The 18,971-nt window shown below is 58.7% G+C and overlaps 1 protein-coding gene across 2 annotated transcripts in view; it reads right to left on the reverse strand.

Moving 5' to 3' along the window:
- ELFN2 (extracellular leucine rich repeat and fibronectin type III domain containing 2) overlaps positions 1-18,971 on the reverse strand; it is a 46,970-nt gene that overhangs the window by 19,880 nt on the left and 8,119 nt on the right. For both annotated transcript variants that reach the window (XM_037068086.1, XM_037068088.1), the window contains one exon: positions 18,097-18,293. The gene's annotated coding sequence lies outside the window, so the exon portion shown is untranslated. The remainder of the gene's footprint in view (positions 1-18,096; positions 18,294-18,971) is intronic.

An 18,971-nucleotide genomic window follows, 5' to 3' on the forward strand; every position in this document is an offset into this window, starting at 1 on the left:
GAGAGGGAGAGCAACATCAATGTGTAAGAAAAACATTGATCAGTTGCCTCTCGCATGCCCCCAGCTAGCGACCTGGCCTGAAACCCTGACTGGGAATCGAACCAGCTTTCGATTCAAAGGCCATCCAGTTCGGAGGCCGGCTGGCACTGAACCAGCTGAGCCACACCAGCCAGGGCAGACCCATTTCTTAAATGAGGGAACTGAGGCCCAGAGTGGTGAAGCCACCTGCCCGAGGGAGGCAGAAGAGCCTGAGACACAGCAACAGGTAGCCGCGGAGCCGCTCCTCCCTGCGTCTCGCTCCAATCCCTCTCCCAGGCCCCCTGCTGCCGGGCCCTCTGGGTGCGAGGCTTCCCCCTGCTGGCTCCCTCACCACTCGGCTCTGGGGCAACAAGGACTCCAGCCAGGCCCTGCCCACGTGGGGCTCCAGCTTCCACCTGTAGGGGTGGATGAGACATCTGGGGGTCCCTTCCACTCTAGCACACTCTCCACATGCCTGTGGGCCTACTACACACGAGGCCCCTGGGCTGGCAAAACCTTCCTGGTCCCCCGCTGTAAGGGACCAGGAAGGGATGGGAAGCCTAGGGTGGGAAGGAACTGGGAGCACATTCGGGGTTTGGGTATAAGAAGGGTGCAAGTCCCTGCCTGTTGTCCCCGAGAGTGCCACAAGGTCAACAGAAGGCCAGGGCCACTGACCCCCAGGCACCCAAAGCTGATGATTAACTGAGAGGGCTTGGCATCTCGGAGCTCCTCCTGCCCCCCAAGGTGCAGGGGACCCCCAGAGGGGCTACACCCTGCCAACCAAACGGACACTCCACATCTGATAAGCCTGGCCCAGGATTCCTGGCACCAAGTGACAGAGACGAAAACGAGCAAGGAACGTGCAGGCCAGCAGGGGACTCGGGCAAATGGGACCCCAGTGCACAGCCACTGGAGATGTTTGCTATTTAAGGAAACCCTCCTGCAAATTGTTTTATAAAATAAATAACCAGCCTCTAATATTTCTTATAAAATATCTAACTTATCACAGATTGGGGTTGCTTAAAGTAAGACAACACTCCTGGCCTTCTGGGGGCTTTATCATCACACACCTGCTCTGAGTGTGGGCCCCCCACATGAAGGACAGGCTCTCAGCAGGTGCTCAGGAAATTCTGGCCATGTAAACTCCGTTAGCGCACTCATTCCCGTGCTGGAGCGTGGAAGCTGCTGCCTGTGGGACACCCCACCACCCCAGGGCACCTCGCTCAGGCCCCTCCACACCCTCTGGGGCACTTCAGAAAAGGTCTGAGCTGGCAGCTCCCTCAGCACAGCCATGCCACTGTCACGTGACGGGGGAGGAACCTGAGGCCAGAGAGGGCAGGGGCCTTACCTGAGGCCTCACGGCCACACCCCATCACAGTCCAGGGTGCCCGTCCAAGGCCCAGCCCCTAAACACTGCTGCTCCTCCGGGCTCTGCCCCTGACCTTTCTACATCTGGTGGCCTCGTGCCCTGGTCACCCAGAGCCCAGCCTCGGTCTGTTGGACACCTCCCCAGGAGCCGCAGATACCCCAGGCTCGGCCAGTCCAGTCGTCATCTCACCCAAGCCCACTCCTGCCCATACGTCTCCAGCCGGCCACAGTTACCACCACCCCCTGCCTGTTCAGGCCTCAGATCCCCGCTGCACCCTCTGCTCCTCCCCTTCCAACCAGACAGCGATGATTAGACCAGCCACTGAGTCTGCCATTTCTGTCCTCAAAATGTCTCCCTCATTTGCCCCTTGCTCCCCACCTCACCAGGACAGGCCTCCATCTTCACTCCCCCAGTTGTCCACTGTGGCCTCCTTCTCCTTCAACCCCTCTGTACAGCAGCCAGAAAGAATCTTCTAGAGGGCAGCTCTGATGCTTCCTCTCCTGCTCTCGATCTTTTTCTAGGGCCCCCTGAACCCCAGGGACAGAGGCCAAGATCCTTACTGGCATTTGGAACTGCCGTGAGGTGGGCCCATACACAGCCCCAGTACACAGCGTCCCCTGGCCTGTGCCAGGCTGCCCAGTCCCGCAAGGATACACACCCTTCCCTCTCTCTGCCACTCACCACCACCTGTCAACACCTACTGGCTTCAGCTCAGGCATCACCTCCTCCAGGAAGCCTGCCCTGACCTTAGGCCTGGCTTCACCACTCCACAGCACCTTCCTGTTCTCCAGCAATTAGTGGCATCCACCCCCCACCACAGTCACCATTTCCCTTCCTGAGGGTGGAGAAGGCACCGTGTGCCCTTCTGTGCCCGGTGCCAGCAGAGGCTGGGGTGTGGGGAAGTGAGAAAGCAGAAGAACCCCAGAGCCCCCAGGTATGTCATTCCCAGAGGGCCTCTGTCCCCACCTACCCACCTCCCTAACACATCAAGTGGGCTCATCATTAATACTGGTGAGAACAGGGCCTCCCAGCTGCTGTTGCTGCTTCTTATTATCATTATTTTAAAACACATATGACAATTTCTTTTTTTAAAGATTTTATTTATTTCTAAAGAGAGGGGAAGGAGGAGAAAGAGAGAGAGAGAAACATCAGTGTGTGGTTGCCTCTCATGTGCCCCCACTGGGGACCTGGCCCACAACCCAGGCATGTGCCCTGACTGGGAATTGAACTGGAGACCCTTTGGTTCACAGCCCACACTCAACCCACTGAGCTACACCAGCCAGGGCTACTATTTTCTTCATCATCATCATCACAACCATCAGAGCATTGACCAGCTCTGCTGGCCTCAGCCGGCTTGGGCAGTGTGGTCAGGCAGGTGCCTTGAAAGCGCGAGAACACTAACGGACCCTACCAGGAGCCTCGCTCCGTGGGCCCCAGTTCCGGATGGAGAGACTGAGGCTCCAGGGCAAGTGGCTGACCTGGGGCCTCACAGGCGGTGGGGGCCAAGCTGGGGGTCTGAACTAGACTCCTGCCCATCTCCTCGCTCTGGATCCAGAGCTTGCGAGCAGGAGGGGACCATGTGCACGGAGCATCTGGGGTGGAGCACCTCAGGTGTTTTAGGCACTTGGGCATTCAGGCACCAAGTCCTGGGCCCAAACTACTTGGATCAGACCCCTGCTCCGTGCCCGCCAACCCCCCCCCCCAGCTGTGTGGCCTCCGGCAGGCTTAACAGCTTCTCTGAGCAGATTTCTCATCTGTCCCTGGGGATGGCAGGCTTCCCTGCACACCTGCCATCATTGCCGTAGCCACATGTGGCCAGTAACTAGGAAGCATCTCTCGGGCAGGGCTGTGGGTGGATTCTCTCATCTAACCCGCACAGCAGCCCCACGAAAGGCAGGTTCTAAGAGCATCCCCATTTTACAGACACCAAAATGAAGGGCCCACCCAAAGCCAGGCCGCCGTACGTGTGGCGCTGAGTGCACAGTGCTGGGTAGAAACTGTACAGGAGCCAAGTCCTCACTAATGATGTTCCTTCCAGCCCAGACCTCCCTTTAATCCTTCAAAGGCATCCTGAACAGACTGCCCTCCCCCACTGCATCCCAGCCACCTGCTGCGTCCTCCCCGCTACCTCCAGAGTCCAACCCTCACTCTCCGCCGCCCCTAGCAAATGCCACCTCTTTCGCTGCCCTCCCTGTACTCTGTCCCCGCCTCCTTGCCATTGCTTTGCCCCCACCCATCAATGCTCCCCTGGCAGGTGCAGCAGTCTCTTACAGGAGCCCAGAGACCCACGCCCAATAACCCTGCCTGCGCCCATGCTCCACACAATCGCCAGAGGACGCTTTCCAAAGCACAAGCAGACCTGTGGGTGGCTGCCCGGCTCAGAAGCTTCCGGTGCCTCCCTGGTCCTTATCCCAACACTCAAGACCCCCCATGATTCGGCGTGGCCTTTCCTCTGCAAATCTCTCCTCCAACACCCTCTGGGTACCGAGAATACCATCAGAATAAATCACTCCTTGCCCTGCACACATGTGCACATATATGTACCATGCATGCACACACACGCTTCCCACCAATCTGACTCCTCCTTCACATGGGCCCCTCTCTCCATGCCCGACACGATCACCAACTTGCGAGAACAGCCTGACCCCAGAACAGCACCAGAGAGAACTCCCCTCCCCACTTCCTCAGCTCTTCCCACCCCGCACTGTCCGAAACACCGTCACCCACACCCAGGTCTAAACGCCCACGTGTCCATCTCCACTTCGTGAATGCCGCTCCTTATGCAGGACTCAAAGCCGCCTCCTACAGGAAGCTCTCCAGCCCAGCCAGGTATCTACCTTCCCCGTTGGCTGTGGGATCCCTGACAGCAGGGACTATTCTCACTCACCCCAGGCCCCCAGCGCCTTGCACAATGCTTGGCCCACATCAGGTGCTTTAGAACAATCTCCTCAACAAACCTGCTTCCCTTCTGAGCCTTCCCTGAGCCCCTTGGATAGGGGGAACAAACTCATTCGCCAAAACAACTAGCATGAATCCGCCCCCTTGTCCCCACCTTCTCTGGCCTCCAGAGGCTCACCTGAACTACTACCATGGCCGTCACCTTCCTCCCCGCCACCCCCCTCACCTGTTGGCTGCCTCCCGTGGAATCAGAATAAAATCCTCAGCCTTTCCCGACTTTGTTTCCTCACTCTGCAGCTTCCAACCCCCGCTGTACCTGCCCATGGAGTGCAGCCTCTACAGCCCTGGAGGGCAGGACCCCACTTATTCCTCCCAAGATTCCACATACCTACCACAGGGCAGGAGCTCAAAAGTCTCCTTGAGCAAGCAAATGAATGGGTGAGTGAGTAATAGGCGCAAGACCACGTGTCTTCCTGGGCCTCAGTTTCCCCTCTGCAACTGCACAACGCAGTTCTGGCCTTGTCTCCGTTGCAGGGGGTCTGAAGGTAGAGAGCGAGCAACAGATAGCATCAGCCTGGGAGAGCTTTCAAAACCGAGAGTCACTACACACCTGGAAAGGACTTTGAATTCCAAAGGAATGAAAACCAAGGCTGCGGTTGTGTGCCTCCCTCCCACATTCACCCAGTGCCATTTCTCAGAGGGGCAGGTGCAGTCAGGACAGGTGGTGCTACCTGCAGGAAGCTACGGCTCCAGGGGAAGCCTGCGGGAGACCAGCAACAACAGGAAGGCGGAGGAGCCGTGGGGTGCGGGCCGAAGCCGGGAGGGGCATCCAGTAAGGCCTCTCAGAGGGACGGCCACCACACTATCTGGCCCACAGGAAACAATGGGTCCCCAAAGAGCCAGGTCACCTAGCCAAGGGGGCATCCCCTGCCCCAAAAGCCAATGTCATCTCAGATGATCAGGGTCATGGAGAGGATACGACACTATGAGGCTGTGTCCCCATTTTACAGATGAGGACATTGAGGCCCAGAGGGCTAAAGCAACATGCCCACAGCTCTTGGGCAGCAAAGACAGTGGCCTTTGGGCCTCCTGCCCCTTCTGAGGCCTCTGGAGAGGCTGGAAACAGTTTCTAGAACATTCAATCATTCAACTAAGGGCCCAGTTGACCCAATGGCTTCCAGGCCAGCAGCTGCCGGACACAGCAAGGAAAGCCACTGCCACAGGAAACAGGGGCCACAACTGGGTCTGAAGAAACCTCCAAAAGCAGCCCAAGCAAACCCCCCAGAGACGGAGCCAGTTACCCGAGCTGCCCTGGGAGGCGCAGAGATTCCCGCAACTGCGCCGGCCCCGGCGGCCCTCCCTTTAATGCATGCAAATGAAGGGCATAAATTTCTGCTTACTTAACTTCACAAATGTTAACAAGCTCATAAAAAATAAGTTATTCTTCCTGAGCTCCACAACACTGTTCGTTTGTTTAATTTTGTTTCACCTCCCTCCCCAGCCTGCTCTGTAAGAGAAAGGAAAAGCTGCTGATTTTGGTGTTTCCCTACCAACCGGGTCTACCTTCCCTCTGTCCACCCTGCCCCAAGGAGGCTGGAGGGAAAACCCCCAGATAAGGAATCAGAGGCCCAGGCATGAGCCCCGTACCCTCCCCTACAGCTCTGTGACCTTGGGCTCTGACTTACCCTCTCTGGTTTAATTGCCTGATCTACAGAGTAACAACTGCAATTGCACCCTGCCTGCCTCTGGGTTGGTGCAAAGATCAAGCAAGATAATCCCAGTAAAGTGCTTAGCTCCCTCCTGGCACAGAGCAAGCCCTCAATAAATGTTAGCCCTTGTTATTATGTAAAGGAGAATTAAATACCAGCGCCCCCACCACCACCACCACCAACTTAATCCATTTGTAGAGTTTGCCTTCTGGGCCAAGCTGATAGCTCCAAATGCAGCCTGGGGATCAGTTTTGTTGGCAGCTCAGCACTGGATACAAATCCCAGTTTGATGCCATCAGGTGGCCCCTGAGCCCTGGCATTTACCGCAGGCCCCACCACACCCTATTGCCTCACTGGGCCCAGACGCACACCTTCACACGACCTGGGTTCTGTGGGTGTATGAGTTTGCCAGGCCTAGTGTCTGCCTCTCGTAGCTGATCTCACTGAAGGCTTCATTAGGCCCAGCTGACGGATAAGGAAACAGGCTTACAGAAGGCTGGCCCACAGTCCTGAGCCTCTGCCCCACCACGGCACCTTGACAGATGCCTCCTGGGCACATGACAAAACGAATGGCCCATTAGCCAAGTGGTTGGAGAGATAGCACTTGGCCTCCATGGGCTCAACGTGTTCTGGGATGAGGTGGGTAGCCAAGCAGGAGCCAGGAGCTGAGGGAGCCTCAGATTCACCCAGCAATGAGCATGCCAGGCCCGGGTGGCATTCCTGTGTGCCCAGCCCAGCAGAGCCCGGTGCTGGGGACTCCAAAAGCTGGGGGACGAGGGCTGGAGCTGGCACATTCCTCTCTGGTCCCCTCTGTGTCCTCCATCTTGCATGCGCCTCTAGGAACGGCTGTTCCTGACCACAAACTGCACCTCACCTGCGGTGGCACTAGAAGTCACTGAACAGGTACCGAAGGCTAGGATCCCGTACTGGGGCTTTGCTTGGCATACGGGTCCGCACATTGCGCCCATTTTCAGACAAGGAATTGGAAGCAGAGAAACTAAGCGATTTTCCCAGGACCACACAGAAGGAAACAGAGCAGGACAGACTGGTGGACGGACAAATGGACAAGGAGGGAGAACACACCCTTGTTGGTGTCCCATTAAGGCCTTGGAGGGGTGCGGGCTCAGAGGGCGAGAGGAACAAGGTCGGGATGGAGGAGGAGGACCAAGTCCAGGGCCTGTGGCCAGCACCCCGCCAGTGGTGGGGTGTAGAGGTGGCCCCTCCAACAGCTCTCATCGCGGCCCCGCAGCCACTGCAGCCCTGCATACCCACAGCTAGCCTCATGGTATCTCCAGCTCGGGCCGCTTGCTTCTTCCTCTTACCAGTCTCGGCTAGGCCTTCCGCGCCTCTGCCAGGCAGGTGGCAAACAAACTGTGGCTCTGGCGGTTCGGGGCCTTGCCCAAGCTCCCACCAAGCCAAAAGCGCCAAGTAGGGACTCAACCGAGTGCCTGGACATCCTCCTCCTCTCCCTCCAGACACCACCAGCTGAGGCAGGGAGAGAGGGTGGAGCCAGGGTCTGGGATGGGCGGGGCCTTGAGGAAGGGGTGGGGCCTGGCAGACTGGGCGGGCTGAAAAGGCTAGATCTCGTCCAGTCCTGGTTGCCCTAGCAACAGCACTAATTAATTCCAACTCAAGCTCCATCTGTGCCTTGGCTGGATGGGTGGTTTGGGCTCCCGGGTGTTTGTTTTGAAGAAAGGGGAAAGGGGGAGGCACTGGGAGACTGTGGTCCCCGGGGGGCTGGCAAGGGGCTGACACCACCCCCTTCACACTTAGCGTCCCCACCCCTAGAAGGAAGAGGCAGGCTCGGGCTCTGGGACCGCCACAGACCTCTCCTCCCGTGGAGGCGGCTCAGCTCAGCCCAAACAGCGCCTGTCGCAGACAGTAGACAGCAGTGCCTGTGGTGTGTACACACGTGTGCACACACATGCACACACCGGGGAGGACACAGACCCCACAGTGAGAGAAGCTTGGGTTCAGGTGCCAGCTCAGCTCTCTGAGGCTCAGTTTCCCAATCTGCAAAACTGGCAGCACCGCTCCGCCCAAAGGGCTCTTAGTCGTACTAGAGGAAGGTCCCCTGTGCAAGGGCACCTCAGGGGTCTTGTCTATCCTGGGGGAAGGCTTTGCTGAAGGTGATCCTGGCGAAGGAACCACCTACATGGTGCCCAGATGGTGGCACTTTTAAGGAATTTGATCAGTGAGGGAGAGGGAGGCCTGAGCAACAGCCCCAAGACTCAGCCAAGTCCTGGTGGGTCTCAGCAGCCAGGGTAAGGGTTCTGGATCTTAGCCCAAGGACAACGGGAGCCAGTGACATGCTGGGGAGCTCATGCTGATGACATAGGGTACAGAATGAATTGAAGAAGCGAGGGCGACAGCCCAGGTCCAGGATGGGGATTTGGTGCAGGCGAGGGCCTCAAGTGGGCAGGCAATGGGAAGCTTTGAGAGCAGAACTTGGTGACTCCAGGACGAGGACAGGAGACCGAGGGTGCAGGTCAGAGGTGACTCCCGGGTCCCTGTGGGTGTCCCTGAGGCAGTGGCAGCGCCCACCCTGGCACAGGGGGCCTCAGAGAAGGGGCGATAGGCCAGGGTGGAGGAGAGAGGAAGAGTTCCATGCGGGACAAGTTGAGTTTTAGGGGCCAGAGGAACACCCCGAAGGTCATGTGCAGTCAGCAGGTGGCCATGCCTGGTGCCCAACAGACAGAGGCAGAGCACAGCAGAGATGGAACCTCGGGCATCCCAGGCACGAGGCTGCTAGGAGGGGACGGGGGCACAGGCTTCACCCCCAAAGCAAGGGCTGAGAGTCAGCCTGGGTGGGGGGATCACCCCCCAGGGACAGGTGTGGCTGAGAGCGGGTGCTCCACATGGCGGCACTTGGAGCCAGACCACCTGGGTTCGAATCCTGGCTGCTACGCCTCATTGCCTGTGACATCCTGAGCACATCATTTCTTCTCTGAGCCTTAACTTCCCCATTTGTAAAATGGAAGCAAATGCAAAATCCGCTCAGAGGTATGAGGAGGGCTATCCCTCTGGAACTCCGAGGGGCCAGGGGGCAGTCAGGACACTAACCTTTGTCAAGCATCTACTATATGCCAGGTACCTTGAATGTGTTCTAGACCACATCGAGTGGTGATCGAGGAGGAGGGGCCCGGAGTCAGGCAGCCCCAAGCCAAATCCTGAGTCCTCTACTTACTGACCATGGGACGGGCAGGGGGTGGGGCTCACCTCCCTCAACCTTGGCTTCTGCGAATGCGAAATGGGTGGTACTGCCAATACCACCCATGGCTCCTGGGATTGTTGTGAGTGTGAAACATGTCAAGCATTTGTCACCTGTCTGGCACAGATCACTGTCGTCACTACTGCAGCTGTCATTGCTGCTCCTCCCAGTAACGCAGCCAGGCGGACGCAGCGGTCTGGCGTGGTAAACGAGGACAAGGGCCTCTCCAGCCCTAGCGTGCAGGACCTGGGCTGGCTAGCACCTGATCACAGGGTCCCTCCTGCCCTTCAGGTCAGGGTCTGGGTTCGAATCCTGCCCTGGCCACTCCAGGATGTGCGACCTTGGGCAAGATACCTCACCTCTCTGAGCCTTAGGTTCTCCCTCTACAAAAGTGAGGAGTCCCCTCCCTCCACCATCCTCTGAGGGCAGAACAAGGCAATATGCAAAAGGTGCCCAGCCTCGGGACTGCCCAGAGCAGGCACTCAGCAAATGAGAGCAGTCACGGTTAGCAACTGGATGTGAAGACCTGGGGGCCAAGCGAATGCAGAAAAGCACTCAGAGTGGGGTACTGGGGGAGATGGCCCTCTGAGCCCCACAAGCACACCCCCAGGGCTGCAGCTCGGGGATGTTGCCCCTATCCATCCCCCACCCCCGCATTCTCCCACCCGGGCCCCGCACTGTGCCCATCCACACTCACCCCGCACCCTGCCAACCTCTGCAGCAGCCACACAGCCACGTGTGCCCTACCCACCCCCCGTGACCAGCCAGGCTGTCCCCCACCTCTCCCTGCTCTGCATCTGCTCAATTAGGGAAACTGGGGAGCCAGGGAAACAAAGACTTAATTTCTGAGCTAATCAGCCTGCCTCATACTAATTACCATCCTCCCAGGGCAGTGGGGCAGACTTCTTGGGGGAGGCGGAGGGGGAGGCTGGTCCCTGGGAATGACACCTCCTCCCCCAAAGCCTGAGCCAGCCCAGGGAGGGTGTGGGGGAGGACCACGAGGCTTGAGCAGGTGAGATTTCGAGGTGGGACTGGGTGGATAGGGTCAGAAGCAGGGGACACAGGAGGAAATGTGCCCGAGGCAGTGTCCCCTGGGCTAGTCCCACCTTCCCAGGGCTCCCTTCCAAGACCCCTGCCCCATGGCGAGGTGGGGCGGGGGCTGTGGGAAGGCCCCAGAACAGATGCCCCGGTAGGCGTCCAGCCTACGGCTTTGGCAGCAAGATGGACAGATGGACACTTTTAGGCTAGAAAATTGAGCAGTGCTCAGAGGGAAGCTTTTGGACGGCAGCACAGCATGCGTGTGTGTGAATGTGTTGTTGCACATGTACACAAGCGCACAAACAAGAAGGCTCAGGACTGGGAGCCGGGAGGCCCAGGTCCAACTCCCTGCTCAGACCGGGCCAAGTCCCTGCCCCTCTGAAGTTCAAACTCTGCACAGGAGAGCTGGAGGGGATGATGTCTATGGTCAGTTGTCCTTCAACAAGTGCCCTGCCCAAGCGCCTCTCTGTGGATTACCAAGGGCACTCAACACAGCAAGGCAGTTAGTAGGGCAGCTTGTGAACCAATGTCCCAGGTTCAAATGCTGGTCTCACCACTGACTTGCTGTGTGGTCATGGATAGGACTCTTAACCTCTCTGGGCCTCACTTTCCCCATCTGGAAAAGGGGGATAAGCTATTTTGTTGGAGTGTCACAAGGATTTAATTTCTGCAACGTTCTTAGAAGAGCGTCCACCACAAGGTGTTACTTAGGTGTCGTTACACAAAAGGAATAAATGATTCCCTTTGATCGTATGGGCAGTCTGAGAGTCGGGCCCAACGAGGGTAAAGGGCAGAGCTCAGGCTCAGACCCTGGACTGAGGACACAACAGGGAACCTGCTGAGTGAGGGGACCCCCACCAAGGTGGATCAGGACAGCCCCCCTGTGCCTGAGGAGAGATGCCTGGGGTGTGGAGCAAGGGGCCCCACGAAGAGCCAAGGTGAACCCCATATGGGTGAAGACAGGGGTGTACATGTGTTTGCAGGGCCCGGAGACGTGGGGAAGGGCCCTGCTAGCGATGGGGGGGGCATAGCTCACTGTGCCCCATTTCATATCCAGAGAGCATGTGTCAGCTCCCCCATCAGAAGGCGGTGTACACACTTACACATTTTCCACATGCACACTCTCCAACCCACAACACACACAGACACACACATCACAGGACATGCATGCACACTTGCCCAAATTTAGTCCCTCCACCCCCTTGTGGGGCCCCAGGGAGCCACATGAAGGCCACTGCAAACTGGCTGGCAGGCCAGAGAGAAAGAGGGAGAGGGAGACAGAAGGAGGGATAGCCACTTCAGGCCGGCCCAGGCACTGTGGAAAGTGACAGCACCCAAGCCCAAAGTTGCCAGACCAGGCTCCACCCTCATTCTGGCCACTCACTGCTGTGTGACCCCAGGTGGCGCCGCTCTGGGAGCCACCTGCCTGTGGGTGTGGTGAGTGGACGGAGGCCCTGCAGCTCTGACCCTGCAGCTCGTGGTCCTGACTCCCCATTGAGGCCCAGCTCCCACTGCCTGACACGCCCCTCCATGTCTGCAGCTGCCCTGCAGGCCCAGATGGTCCCTAAGGCCTGTCCCCTGCCCCAACACCCCAAGCTCCCCCTGAATCTAGGGTAGAACGTCCGGGTCAGCTGCTATCTCGGCCAAGCCAGTAACTCAGTCCCCAAAGCCCCTCTCCCGCCATCGACCCCAGCACCGAAGCAGAGAGGGGAAGAGCAGGATGGTGACAGGGGACAGCAGGCACCCAGCACATGCCAATGGGGAAGAAGATGGGTGCTGTCTTCCTGCATCATCTCCCCTAACCCCCCTAATGGCCCTCAATTCCATTTCACAGGTGGAGAAATTGAGGTTCGGGGAATGATCTGCTCAGAGCCCTACAGCCCCGAGGACATGAATGAGCTGGTACGTAACCCACGCTGCCCACTCTGAAACTCAGCACTCCCTGTCCAGCAGGCAGCTGGGAGCAGGGAGGAACCAGAAAGGTAGACACACCCACATTTCCTGATCTGACCCAGCATCCCAGGCCTCAGGACTCCCTAGGCCACAGCCTGTCCCCAGCAGCCTGAGAGGCGGGGGCTGGAACGGCCGCTGAAGCCCTGCCTACCTGCTCCCACCACCGGAAAACCCAACAAGCGGTCAGCATTTATTGAGCACTCCCTGTACGTCGGCGTGGTGCCAAGTACCATTTTCATTCCCGTTTTACAGACGAGCACACTAAGGCACCCAAAGGTGAAACAACTTGTTGTGGGTAGAATCGTTAGCCAAACCCAGGCCTGGGCCCACATGCTTGCCTGCTGCGTCAGCCCAACTTACAGCCCCAGGAGTTCCTCCGCTGTGCCCGAGCCAGCACCCCGGTGCCTGGCAGCTGCAGGCAGGCTCCATTTCTGGAGGCCCCTCACATCAAGGGCCCCTGAGTCACCATCTTCTCAGGCACCTGCTCTCTTCTGCTCTCTGCCAGTCCCTCTGTTGGGCCCATCTCCTCCCAGGAAGCTTGGGGTCCTTGGTGAACCCCCCATCTGTCCTTGAGGCCCAGCCTTAGGTGGCAGGCGTAAGCTGTGACCTCCCACAAACCTCAGGCTGTGTCCTCAAGGACAGGGTCTGGGTCTCAGCCTGAGGCCCAGAGACAGTCTGGGATTAGCCAGGGTCACACAGCAAGGTGGAGGGAGGAAGGAACCCTTTCGGCACCTCACAGCTCCGCACGGGTTTCTCCCTCCCTCCTGTGCCCGGGGAAGGTTACAGCTGGGCGGGCCCAGCTGCGGCCCAGCATGGCAGAGGGGCAGCAGGACGAGTTTGAGGCAGCTTCTAGAACTCCCCAGGCCTCACCAACCATGCAGCCCCTGGCAGCCCTGCGGGCCTACTGTGTACAAGCACTCCTCCCTCCAACCCGTGCCCCCAGGAACCGGGCAGTGCCCAGGCGGTGTCCCCACTTCACAGACAAGCAAACTGAATCCAGGTGCACGGGACAGCAGAGACTCCGCATCCAACGCACTGTGTCTTGCTTCCGACCACAGCCCGGCCCCTCCTGTAGTCCCCGAGCCACACCCAGCCCCTTCCCAGTCCTCAGGGACTGCCTCTTCTGAGAAGTCTTCCCAGAACTCGGGGAGCCTCCATTCAGAGGGACCATCCTCCTATACACTCAGAGAGCAGACTGAGCCCCCAAATCCACACAGCCTCCACCTTCAGACTAGGGTTTCTGGGACCTGAGGCTCTATATTCCCAGATGGGCTCCCTGAAGTCAGGGCTGTGCCCCCCTCAGACTGAGGGCACAGTTTATCCCCCACGCCCCTAAGACTAGGGGCTCCCTGAGGACAGGGTCACCACGCTCTCCTTCCTTCAAACTGCAAAGTCACGGGGGCAAGACCCCCTCCTCCCCCCTCCTGCACCTCCACCCATGCAGAGTACAGCCTGCCCCAGGGCACAAGCAGGACCCCAGCCTCGGCCCCTTCCTCTCCCTCCTGGAGCTCCTCCAGGCCTGGTCTGTACCAGGCAGCCACCCTGCCCCCAGGACTGTCCATGAATCCCACCTCTGTTGGGCACCACAGACCCCCCTTTCTCCTCCCCAAACAAGTGGGGCTGTTGAGAGAGACACTGGGACAGCCGCACACAACGCCAGATCTATTCCCTGGGCAAGCGTGGCTGCCAGCAGTGGCAGGGGTGGGGGCGGCCTCCAGGCTGGGGGCGAGCAGTCTATTCATTCCACAGCCCCTGTAGGTCCAGCCTCTGAAATGGGAGCCACCCTCTGGGCACACCCACCCAGGATCCCCCACTGTCCCCCGCTCCCTGGCATGCGCAAGCAGGAGCCCCAGAGCCCAGGGCCAAGCCCCTGTTCGGCTCTCTGTAGAGAATGTCCCCAAGTCGAAGTGTGGCTGTCTGTGAAATGGGTGTGAGGACTCCCACTCTGCATGGGCGGCAGCTGTGACTGTACAGGGGACCCAGCAGGATTTCCTCAGACATCGCTGACACTCAGCTAGAGCCAGGTTTCCTCTCTCTCCTCTCTCTTCGATATTCTCTCCCTTCTTGTCTCGGGGAAGGGGCGAGATAGCACAGGCTGGCAGGGCAGAGAATGGCCTGTCCCGACTACTTAAGATGCCCCCTATTCAGAAATCAAAACCTTACATCCCTGAGGTGTGGGCAGTGGGGCCTCCCAGGGCTGGGGTGATTCAGCAAAGGCTGTTTTTCCACCTGGGGAGCCAAGCCTGCAAATTGAAGCTCAAAGCCCACCACCTCCCAGAAGCCAGCCAAGATTACCAATACAGCCAAGACATTATCCCGGTTTCACAGACAAGTAAACTGAGACAGAGAGTGATTAAGTAATTTAGCTAGGGTCACACAGCTAGTGGGCAGCTGACCTGACTTCTTTTGGCAATTAGGCTGCTATCCAAAGCTCTCCTTTATGGCAGGAGCCTTTCCTACTTAAGAGCCTTATCCACGGCTTTGCCTCTTTGTCAGGAAGGAAGTCCAAACCCTCTAGGCTGAAATGCCAGGCTCCCCAGCAGGGTGGGGTACTGCAGCAGAAAAAGCAGATGACCTCCAGTCAGCCCCCTCTGGGACCAAATGCTAGGCCTGCTGCCTACTTCGACCTGGTAAATCGGGAGGTAAATTGGGAGGCAATCCACCAGGCCTTCCAAGACCTGCATTCCTCATGGATAGAATGGGAATGACAAGACTGACCTCTCAGGGTGGATGGCTGGGTCACCACCCTTGCAATCACTACATACAGATTTACTGAGTGTCTACTGTGTGCCTGGCCCCGTTCAAGGCACTTGGGACAGAGTACGGAACAAGACAGAAAACGCTCTTTCTTCAGGGAGCTGACACTTGACAGTGGTGGGTGGCTGGGTAACAAGCAAATAAACAAAAAGCATCTGCTTGTGTTAGGGGCTATAAGGAAACAGAGAAGAAGCAGGCCCAGATCAAACAGGGTGGTCAGGGAGGGCCTCCCTGAGGAGGTGATAAGGAACCAAAACGGGAGACAGCCACGCAACAAGCCCAGGAAGCAGCCATGGGCAAAGGAGGAACGGCAGGTGCAAAGGCTGAAAAATTAAATGAGGCCGGAAGCACAGCAGATGCTCAGCAAAGCGCAGCCGCTGGTGTTACCGCTCTAAAACCCTAAGCGGCTGGCACCTTGCTCTCTTCTTCTGGAAAATGGGATGCTGTGCAGATTCGAGGGAGTCCCAGGTCTCTCCCACAAGCGGGACTGCTTTGAAAGTAACGTTTGCTCCATTGTTATGCCTCCCACTTTGCAGGTGGGGAAACGGAGGCTCCCGAGATCCCACAGACCATAAATGGCAACATCAGGATGTGAACCTAAGTCTTAGAACCCCAGAGCGTATGCTCTTGCCAGCCCTCTGCGCTCTCGCTGTACACAGAGCCCTTGCTGTGTCTCTTCACCTCACCCAGCGGCAGCTCTCAATGTTAGACTGTTGCTTCTTGGGATGGACTGGAATCTGTGCCTGGTTGGTCCCATGCCTGCCCTTGGGGGCCACCCAGGACAGCCCTCTCTCCTCAAGTGAAGAAGTCCGACGTGTTAGCAAGAATGGCCACTGCTCCAGGAGGCCCCTCCTAGGTGCCAGTGCCATGTGCTGACTTCATCCCCTGCTTCACATAGAGGCAGTGAAATAGGAATCCTTATCATCCCCATTGTACAGATGAAGAAACTGAGGCCCAGAAAGGCAAAGACATGTATTCAGGGCCACCCACACAGAAAGTGGCAGAGCCTCCCTGCCCATCACTCCCCAACACCCTCAAATGTCCCTCTTTGGACATCTTTTCAGTCCCTTGCCTGACCTGTCCCCTGGTGGTGTCAAGGAGGGTAAGAGGACCAACCTCCCCTGCATCTGTTACTCCCAAGGCACCGCACCCTGTGTGCGGTGAAGACAGCCAAAAGGCAGGGGGCTCAGGCGACAGCTCGGGGATGAGGCCCACTGGGTTATGACGCACACACAGGCCCCAGGAGCAAGCAGGGGGGACGCAGGAGGGGATCCAGTCATACAGGTTCCATCCTGGCTCTGCGACCAAGAAAGCCCCCCTCTCCAGGCCCTGCTTCCTGCTACCACAAGGTCGGCTCAGTACCTCTACCACCCAGGGGCCCCGGAAGAAGGGCACGGTGAGGCAGGCCTTGGCGAGAAGGCACCGCTGTCCTCCCCAGGCGACCCGTCAGAACACCAGCCTAACAGCCCATTTAAAAGGAATTACGACTGTGGCAGTTACTCAATCTCTACTCAGGAACCACACCAGGGGCACCACAGATATTATCCCAAGTGACAGCAACTGCAAGAGGCACATACATCATCTCTGTCTCACCTACGGGGAAACTGAGGCACAGGCTCACACAGCTGTAAGGGCCAAAGCCAGATGACTCCGAAAGGGGGATGGGGCAGTGGAGGCTCCAAGGGGAGGAGGAGTCAGGCCTGGTGAGTTGGACATTTGGGGAGGCAGGAGCCCCATGGTCAAATCCCAGCCCCAGCATGTGCCCATGGTGTGACCTTGGGCAAGTCGCTTCCCCTGTCTGATACCTCAAAGGCAGGTACCAATGCCAGGCTTCCCACAGCACAGCCGACATGAAGGATGGGGATGAAGTCCCCGGGGGGGCAATGAGGGAGCATACACACACCCGGGGCGCTCTTACATCCAAAGGCCCCGAGGAGGGAGAAGGCTGCAGGAGGCAGAGGCAGGAGAAGCTGGCTACAGAGGTGAGAGGGAGGGACAGACAGGAGGGGACCTTGGCGCTGATGGTACAGCAGGGTCACCAGCCCGGCCTCGTGGACAGGCGGGACGAGCAGTAGAAGTGGGCCGCCCCCAGGGCCTCCCTGCAGCCCACTCCAGCCTGTGCCAGCACCACCAAGTCTGCAGCAGCAGCCCCACCCCTGTTCCTTCTCCACTGCCCCACTGGGTCCCCCACCACCCCACTCTCTCCCTGCACAAGCCCCCTCCAGAGCACCCATTCCCAGCCCTTTCCTGAGGACTTCAACCCCCCAGCCACCACAGCCCCTCCACGTGGGGACCACCATGTCTCAGATGCGCATCGCCCTCTCCTTGGCAACCACCACCACCAGCCGGACGCCAGCCTCTTCCCTTGCTTCCTCCTCTCTCCATGGAGACCGCAATGCCACAGAGGCGGGTCCCTCTCCACAGCAACCACGTCACTCAGCAACAGCTTCCTCCACGTGGCCACCACCAACACAGCCTCAGGGACAGTGACAGCCTCAGCCTCTCCTGTCCAGGGCAGCCGCCAGCCCCAGCCAGGACAGAAGGGCTCCTACTGGACCCCCCAGGGCCCAGTAGGGGAAGACCACTCCCCCCATGCCTCTCCAATTCAAGGCACTGGATCAGGTCAGGGACTGATTCTGCCCAACATTCTCCAGCCCCCAGCCCACTTCCTGCCCTTCAGTCTGCCCCTCAGTCTGCCCCTCTCTATAACAGAGGGCTGCCCCTGCACCCAGAGGGGGAAGAGGCCATATTCTCCCAGGCCACCCCAGGAAGCCAGTCCCCCACCCCCAGCAGGTGCACAGATGCCCTGGGGGGTGCAGGCAGGCCTGAATCGGCCTCTCAGCGGGGTGCAGGGGCAGCAGTGGGGTATCTAAGCCAGCAGCATTCTCCCAGCCCTCCTCAGTGGACCAGTCCCAGGCCCTAAAAGGCCTGCCCTCTGCCAGCTGCCTCACAAGCCCTGTGGAAGGGAAGCTGGGGAGGGCCAGGGTGGGGGTGCCCGCAGCTGGGGGCAGGGCTGGGCAAAGCAGGAGGGGACACACAGGGGGCAGAGGCTGGGCCACACCACGGCTGGCAAGGCCAGGCCGTGTGAGAAAGCGCACATCCATCCACACATTCACGCACACTCAGAAGGACCTTGTCCTTACCAGACGTCTGTGGGCACAGGGGGCCCTCCGGCAGCAAGGCTCTCTTCCTGGACTGGTCTCAGGGAGGTCTCCACAACAGCAGCGGTGACAGCAGCGGGGACAGCAGCAGTGACAGCAGCGGTGACAGCAGCGGTCCAAGTGGGGCCTCTGGTCCGGGCCCAGCCCAGGCAGCAGCAGCTCCTTACTCAGGTCCTCTCCTGTGAGGAGGCGAGGAGGCGAAGGGGAGAGGAGGGGAGAAGGAGAGGGAGGGGACAGCGGGAGGGAGGGAGGGAGGGAGGGAGGGAGGGAGGAGGGGAAAATGCTGAAGTCTTGAAGGGTACACTCACTTCTTTCTTAGGTTTCCCATGGCAACCGAATATACCACAAATGAATATCAGTGTGAGAGAGAGGGAGGAGAAAGAGGGAGGGAATAGAGGGAGATGGAGGCAGAGATGGAGAGAGATAGAGGCAGGGAGATTGGGGAGGTGGGGGTGGGGAGGTGGAGACAGATGATGGGGCAAGAGAGATGGAGGGAAAGGGCCTCAAAACCCAGAGGTAGGGCTGGGGGCTCCCTCCCCCCATAGGATTCAGGGTGGAGAGGAGGGACCAGGGCCCAAAGGACTTCTTTTACTCCCTGCCTGGCTCTTTGGGCCGGAGCAGCAAGCAACAGATGGGTAGATTTTCCTGGAGCTGAAGGGTCCTCACACCCCCATACTCCACCCCGTGTCCTTCACTCTCTGCTGAGCCCCACAGCCTGGAGGTTTCTCCCAAGTCATAGTCCCAGTCACACACCTCACTCACAGTCATGGGCACACAGGTCACACTCAGGTGGGGATGGCCAGACCGCCCACACACTCAGCTCTCCCCTTCTCACGCCCCACCAGCCACCCTTCTGT

Source organism: Sturnira hondurensis, unplaced genomic scaffold, assembly GCF_014824575.4.
Source record: "Sturnira hondurensis isolate 20B ecotype Veracruz unplaced genomic scaffold, ASM1482457v3 Scaffold0017436, whole genome shotgun sequence".
Classification (NCBI taxonomy): domain Eukaryota; kingdom Metazoa; phylum Chordata; class Mammalia; order Chiroptera; family Phyllostomidae; genus Sturnira; species Sturnira hondurensis.